The following is an 8,531-nucleotide window of genomic DNA, read 5'->3' as shown; positions in this document are numbered from 1 at the left end:
CACGATAAACTACAATGTTTTGATAACCGAGGAAATCTAAAGTTTGTAACCTGATAAGGTTGAAGTAGGGATAAACTTGTACAATTTTGTCTGGACGACATATTAATCAGAAAATTTAAATACTTTGATTTAAGTCTATTCAAATTAACAAACATCACGATTCAATTTAAGAAAATTAATACGAATGTTACACATACACGCGTCAACACTCAAAATTTTATTCATTTGCGAAGTAACATTCAAAATGGTTGTATCATCTGGTAAAGCAAGCGATGCAGCCGAACGTTCTTTAACGGTACATTATGCAAATTACAAAGAGGACATAGTTTTGAAAAAGAACCTGGATATTTTAAATAGAACTGAAAAGAATATAGTTCACAGGGTTCAGATAGACCAGAAAATTCTTTACAAAAGGTTTCAAGATAAGCTTCATCGCTCGAAGTTAGCTTATGCTCGTATGTATGGCGACAAAGAAAAAGAAAGAGAATTAAGAGCAAAAAATTTGCGGTCTTTGAATATTAATGTTGGTGATTCTGAGCAGGATTATGAATTTCTGAAGAAAATACAAACAAATGAAGGCGCAAAACCCAAGAAGACATCGAAAGTTAAGATTAACATTGATGCCGTTATTGATGATGTTTTTGATGAGAAAACACCAAGACTTAGGAGTAAATCTTTGTCTGAAGGCAGCACTACACCATTACCGGTTAACACACATGCGCATGTCATTGCCACAAGACCATCCTCTGCTAAATATGGAAGAAATGACGAACGTACACAATGTTTTCCAGTGACCGCCATGAGTGCAGTTGACAAGAAAAATGGGAATGTGCCCGAAAAAAACTTGCTTAAAGTTCCGACAATTGATACACGACCGAGAACATGTTCACCAAAATTACCCGGACCTCGATCCAGGCGTAACTCTAGTGTTGCAACGCAAAATGGAAATAAGTCGCCTAGGAGATCGACAAACTTGTTTGAGCATGAGGAGCATATCGATTTTGTTGAAATGAGACTGAATGAATTAAAAACTTTGGATTATACTGACAAAATTGGAAACTTTTGCGAATCCTTAGAGGACTATAAATCCGATAACAACGGTAATACTGACTATTATACAATGCGAGTTGAAGCTTCACCAAAAGTACAAAATATGATCGATATACCAGGAACGCCAGATGAACAGTATCAAAAACATTTTGGAAACCTAACTGTTAAAAGTTTAACGATGAAGAAACTAAATTTTGATTTTAGCAAAAGTGACAGTAGCCAGAGTCATCTGTATACCCCGGATGCGACAGCCATGTTAAGATACGAATCCTCTGATGAGTCTGATTCGGATTCAGATTGAAAGGTTTTACTGTAGATAAAGTAGCTCTTATGTAACGAAGATTGAAAGGTTTTACTGTATATAACTGAGGTAGCTCTTATGTAACGAACCGAGTAATGGGGATGAACATATATAACGTTTATTTGAGTTCAGTTGTTGATTATTTATTTACGTTTGAAGAAATAAATTTCAGAAAATCAAATAGTTGATTTCAACTACTTCACTCAATGTAATTATGTGCTATTAACTTATTCTTTTATGATAATATAAAACATGTGTACTTCTAAAAGGGCTTCATGTATATAGTATGATCAACCATTATTTATTTGAATTTTTTTTTAAACAATAGAAATTGAAAATTGGTTTTGAAACAAGTGAAATTAATTTTTTTGAACAAAGGGAATCTCGCTTTTTTACGTCAATTGACTCGAGGTTTGTATCAAATTATCGTGTCCTGGAATCTGTTGGATTATTTTGACCAAAGTTTGATGCAAAACATGCGAGATTGGTCTTTCTTTAATAATGGGACGTTATATTCGAAACTGTTGTGTTTTTTGTGTGTCTGAAGGTAAAGAGCAGAATGAAGCCAAATGTTGATGAAATGTTTTTACTAATTAGTTCCTTTCGGATGAGAATTTGAATTATCTTTATAGGGTAAATGAACACTGTCTTTGTAGAATGTTGTTTGTCTTTTGGTCCTTTTTCTTTTTTTTTTTTGTCATTGCGTCATAAGTTTGCATATCTCTTTTGTATCTTCCGCATCTCTTTTTAAATAGCTAATGTATCAGCTTGGGTTAATTAGAATTCATCAAACGTAAGTTGCATGATTGATTGTTGCTTGCTTTTATTACGTCAAGCTGCAATTATTTCATGCATATTCAGGACAAGGGACTATTAACAATACAATAGATATGTTCTCCAAAGTGGGACAATGGGGATACAGGCTGGGTAATTTAGACTGCCACTAGAAAACAATGGCATGTTGGATACGGGCAAACATTTACCTAGCCACATGCAACATACGGCCCCTCGAACAGTTGCAAGGGTTCTTTAACGTGCGGAGAGTGACACTCTCTCCACATGAGGCATCGGATTAAACGTCCCAATTCTGACCAGACATGGTTTTAAAGTTATACATCAAAGCCAAACGTCCACTTTGGCAATCGTATTACTGCCGGTCGTAAGAAGACTAAAGTAAGGTGATCATATTTCTATACCCAATCACCATTGGGGTAGATAAAACATTAGTACTAGTGTATATGAAATATAATTTTTAGATTAACCTTTCAAGGTAGCAACAAAGAGTGTTTGCTTTTTAAATTTCGCGCATTTTCCATTTTTGCTGATCTCATTTAATTTTCTTCAATTAATTAGCATAAAGAAAGTTATAACACTTCATTAAACTGTAAAGAAAAATGTACTTTCATTTTTGTTTTTTAATATTGAAACAATAAAATAATGTCTTTAGGTAATGGATGGTATCACTGACAGGGGATGGATTTGACGGTAAAACCTCCTTTTGTCAAATGTTAAAAAAATCGTAGAGACTTCGAAAATCAAACTTAAATTCTACTTTTAAAATATATTGATGACACCAGTGAATAGACACTGCTGCTGGTATTTTCTGGGCTGAATATAAATCGCTTATTTATAGTTTTAAGCAATTATGAAATGATTATTTGTATGTCTCTATTGTTTGATTTGAGCATTGTACAAAATCATGTCTTCCTGTACTGTTTATGACGTTGCTGCATGTATGAAATCTTCGATAAAATATAAAACACCTCGAGTAAGCTTTAAGTATTAAACTTGGAGTATTCTTTAATGGTAATTAGGAGGGGGAAGGGACTCGGTAGCCGAGTGATCCAGGTAGTCCGTTTAATATATCACTAGCCTGTCAATAACACTTAGGTTGTTACAAATGTAGTTCAAGTCCTGCACGTGGCAGGTGCGTTAAATTTCTATCTTAATTGACTAGGATTGTCAGTTTTCCTACCGATGGTCGATGGTTCTCTCCGAGTACTCCAGCTTCCACCACCAATAAAAACTGGCCGCCACGAAATAGCCAACAGTGCTGAAAGTGGCGTTTAACATCAATAAGTCAATCAGTCAATCAATTAATAGTAGGGTATAATTTGTTAAATATTTTGTGTTTTGGTTTCTATCAATTCGTAATTTTAAAGGATAATGCATTTCCTGTACCTGTTTTTATAACATAATACATTTTGTTAATCTGCTGGTCGAGATTAAAATGGAGAAGGGTTGAGATCTAAAATTAAATAACTAGTTGAAACCAGCCACATTTTCATGTGACTGTTCAAAATTAAGAACTCATGATTAATTGTCGTATATCATATCTTTTATAAAATGTTTTTCTTTTTCTTTTGAGTATTTGTTGTCAATGGAAAATCTTTGATTAATTCTGTATAAATTATTCACAGTTTTTGTAGACTCGGGATGATTTAGAGCTTGATATTTTGTATTTTGTCACTTATTCCATGTTGCTCTCTAGTTGTTTTTTTTTTTGTTATATTTGTCGTTGGGTTGCTGTCTCATGCACATATACGCAATATCTCCTTTATTTAAATTGCTTTTGACGTTTCTCCTTTATTCTACTTCGTCTATCCAAAAAAAAAGGGAACTTTTCCACCAATTATAATTCCTGGTTCTTAAATCCTTTTCGGGTACTTTTCTTCTGATCGGATTGTTTCATCTTTACCAATGTACTCAGCAGCTGACTTTTATACCATCAATAAATTCTTTGTATCCAGGTAAAGTTTGTTTAAGAGACAGTTTGTTTTAATTTAAAATCGAAATGGTTATTTATTTTAAAGGTTTTTATTTTATCTATTTATACTTTTTATTCATAATTTTAAAACTTTGAAGGTAAATACTTAAACTTTTATTCTGATAGTTATTTCTTGTCTTAATTCAAAATACCTAAGTATCAAGGAATTTGTTTTAAAAGTATGTTAACTATGGCATGGTATTGGTTGCAAAAATTTGATATTTTTCATTTAAATGCAATATTTCTTATTTAATTGGTATATTTATTCATTTAAATTAATATTTTTTTATTTGAATGGTATATTTTTTCATTGAAATGGTATAATTTTTCATTCAAATGGTATAATTTTTCATTCAAATGGTATAAAATGTCATTTGAATGCAATATTTTTTATTCAATTGGTATAAAATGTCATTTGAATGCAATATTTTTTATTCAATTGGTATAGTAGTTGTTTATTTATATGCAATAATTGCATTATGGGAAATTCTTTGACGTCATAAGGTCAAATTTGCAACAACGTTTGTGATTGGTCGGTAATTGTTTGGATTTCTCCCCTTTCTTTCTAAACTTGAGTGACCAAGAATTAAAAAACGCGTCAGAATATCGCCCCTCTAACTAAATTTGGCGTTCGTGCTAGTTCATGCACTGGCTGTTAATGCAATAATGGCCAGGAAGAGCAAAAAATGCGAGTGACAAGTAATAATAATTAATTTGACACACAACTTGTTCATGGATAGAAACAGATGCCTGCGTGCATGGCAAAAACACCTCCAATGAAAACCTTTTCTGAAGAAACTCTCCTACAGTCTACACATTGAAATAAAAAAAAATACATAGCTAGCCCCTTCCCCTTCTAAGTCCAGATACATGTAATCATGACGTTCTTTAGTGCTATATCATTTTTTACTTTTCTTGATCCTCAGAGACGCTGCAGGAAGGCACACATGAAAAAAGAATAAAAAGCATCCAGGACGTTACAATTATTTGGACTAAGCCCCCTCTTTTTTACTACATGTAGAAAAAAATCACCTAATTACGACAGCAGAACCAGAAACCCACAAGTAGAGACATAAGCTGTTATACTCCGGAACTAATTCTTTAATAAAGACAATTCAGGATAAATTGGAACCAGTTACTAACGCATGTTACAACAATAGTCCTATGACATAGGACTTCACTATATGAGGCGTGAACTTCATATTTAATACTATCTATAATATGTGCTCTCATGTCTTATGCTGCAAATCATTTTACATTTAGGATTCGTTGCTGAGCTTTTTTTTTACTGTTCTCATCTCCGAATCCCTTAAATAGATTTTTTTTCAAGCCCCACAGTAGTTCAATAATTACTATATGTCTTTGCATAAATAAGTATGCAGGGCATATTTCAAAACATATTTTATCTTCAGGACTTTTAAATGATTTACTTTTCAATACTGCATTGGGAAGGGGGGTATACAAGTTTATTTTGTGACACATTATATAATATAATTAGGTATCCAACAAATTATATGATTGTACGTTTAGCTATAATCTAGACCCGTACAAAATGTATATAATTAGACACATTGAACTGGGGCGGATCCAAAACTTCGGTGTCTAGAAGGAGGGGAGGAGGGGGAGGGGGGGGAGTAGGTTCAAATTTAGATATTTGTATAGAGATGTATATATGCGAGTATTGGCAGTAATGGTTATGGTGTGTGTGTGTGTGAGGGTAGGGGTTTCAGATCAAAGATCGTTTCTATAATTCTATATCTTTTAGTTTTTACCATTTCACTCTATTCTTTATCCTTTGATCTCTATTATATTTGTCCTAAACATGCGTGACATATTTGCCACTGGACATAAGGCAACCGAAAGTCAATCAACGTATTCTGTATATTTCATCATTTCTTTATTATGTTATCTATAGGATTCGGTCCCGCCCCTTATCTATTTTTTTGCACATTAGGGACGACATCAAAAGTTCAATGTAGGATAAAAAAAACTTAATTCATATAGTTTTTTCACTGACCCACTACCCCCCCCCCCCCCCCTTTTCCCTCTTAACTTAATTTGGGAAAAATTGATTGACCAATAAGGATATATATAAAATTGATGTTAATTAAGCAAAACTTGCAGCAATTATGACCCCCCCCCCCCAAAAAAAAAAAACTATTTGAATTAAGTTTTTTATCCTTCATTGATTTTCTGATGTCGTCCCTTATCCTCTCTATGTAAACCCAATTCATGTCCTGATAAATGGTGACTCATGCATAGCATCATATGTGGTTATTAAAACAAGAAACATATTCATATTATAATAATTAATGTATGCTAGGACTTATAGATAGATGTCATTAGTCCCAGGTCATGTAATAAAGTAGGTCTTATAAAAATACAAAAGCATTTTAGTTTTGATGATTATATATATGTTTATATATTTAATAATGCCATTTTTTTTGGAAAAAGGGTAGGGGCAAGGCGTTTTTAAAACATATCAATGGGGCGCGTTTTTTTTTTGTTCTTCGGAAGTAAGCCAGAAGAAGTCCATTTCTGTTTTTTTTTGCATTGGGAAGATCTTCTGGCTCTCTTCCACCTCTTCTTTTTTTGATAGGTTGATGGCAGAGGCACATAACAAACATGGCGTCGTTTAGTCTAAATGAAATTAATAAATTTATGAATGCAGATATATTAGAATGTGAGCTGTTTTATAAACGTTTTTATGGTATGACACCCCAACAAATAAATAAATATCAAATGGTTTTCCTCTTATTTAAAACAAGTTTAAATTGATTGATTGTTTGTTGCTAATTTTAACGCCCAGTGAAAATTATTTCATGCTTGTTCAGGAAAACACGAGTTTAGAAGTCACGTATATAATATAAAAATGAAGAGATGGAATATGATTGCTAATAAGGCAACTATCCACCGGAGTTCAAATATGAAGTGGATGTAAGCAATTATAGATAAGATAAGATAAGATAAGAAAAATTTATTTAAGTCGAGTTACATGAAATACTACAAACATAAGCTCTGTAGAGCTTTTTGCCGTCATGTAGACAAATGCTTTTTGTAGACAATCGTAAGGCCTTCAACAATGACAAAAACCTGATACTGTAAAGTCGTCTATATAAGGCCCGACATGAAAAGTGTGAACAATTCAAACGAAAAAACTAACAGCCTAATTATACATAACAAAACAACTTACAAAATATCAAATATGAGTCGAGACAGGAACCAACGAGAACCACTAAACTACAGGCTCCATCCCTGGGACAGGCAAATAAAGAATATGGCAGGGTGGATATAAAATTGAAGATGTGGTATGATTGCAAATGAGACAACTCTCCACAAGAGATCAAATGACACAGAAATCAACAGCTATTGGTCACCGTACGGCCTTCGACAATAAGCAAAGCCTACACCGCATAGTCAGCTATAAAAGGCCCCGAAATCAAAAATGTAAAACAATTCAATCGAGAAAACTAACGACCGAATTAATGTACAAAAAAATGAACGAAACACAAACATGTATAACAAAGCAACAAACGGCAACCACTGAATTACAGGCTCCTGATTTGGGACAAGCACATACATACAGAATGTGGCGGGGTTAAACATGTTAGCGGGATCCCAATCCTCCCCCTAATCTGGGGCAGCGGTGTAACAGTACAACAACATGTTTGTGAGCAACCCATACCGAAGCTGGGACAGTGGTGTAACAGTACAATAAAATAACAACCTGCACAAATCAGCAAATTAACTCAAAAGATCGGTACGAGACACACAAAAAACTAACATTAAACTAACATTAAGACAATAGACACAAAGCACCGACATAAGAGTATTTGCAATTACTGGAAGTTTGCCCAAACTAGTCTGGTTTACGTTTTTTTTTAGATATAAGAAGATGTGGTATGAGTGCCGATGAGACAACTCTCCATCCAAGTCATAATTTGTAAATGTAAACCATTAAAGGTCAACATACGGTCTTCAACACGGAGCCTTGGCTCAAACCGAACAGCAAGCTATAAAGGGCCCCCAAAAAATTAGTAGTGTAAAACCATTCAAACGGGAAAACCAACGGTGTCTAATCTATTTAAAAAAACCGATATACTTGCATATAAATCCATATACAATGAAACGGTTTTTGAAAAGTGGACCGAACGTTTTGACCATCGAAATTTTGCAATAGAAATACTAGTTATTACAACAAGATTTTAACAGCCAGTGCAGGACCCGCACGATCGTTAGATTTATTTAGAGGGGCGATATTCTGACGCGTTTTTTAATTCTTGGTCACCCATGTTTAGAAAGAAAAGGGAGAAATCCAAACAATTTCCGACCAATCACAAACGTTGTTGCAAATTTGACCTGATGACGTCAAAGAATTTCCCATAATGCAATTATTGCATATAAATAAAAAAC

General features: G+C 33.6%; 1 pseudogene; it reads left to right on the top strand.

The window, feature by feature from the left end:
* The first annotated feature begins 244 nt into the window (after positions 1 to 244).
* LOC127715789 (uncharacterized) lies at positions 245 to 7,247 on the top strand (annotated as a pseudogene).
* The last annotated feature ends 1,284 nt before the right edge of the window (positions 7,248 to 8,531 follow it).

This window comes from Mytilus californianus, unplaced genomic scaffold (genome assembly GCF_021869535.1).
Source record: "Mytilus californianus isolate M0D057914Y unplaced genomic scaffold, xbMytCali1.0.p SCAF_9, whole genome shotgun sequence".
In the NCBI taxonomy this organism is placed as follows: Eukaryota; Metazoa; Mollusca; class Bivalvia; order Mytilida; family Mytilidae; genus Mytilus; species Mytilus californianus.
The sequence above is the reverse complement of the archived record's forward strand: the minus strand, read 5'-3'. Positions and strand labels throughout refer to the sequence as shown.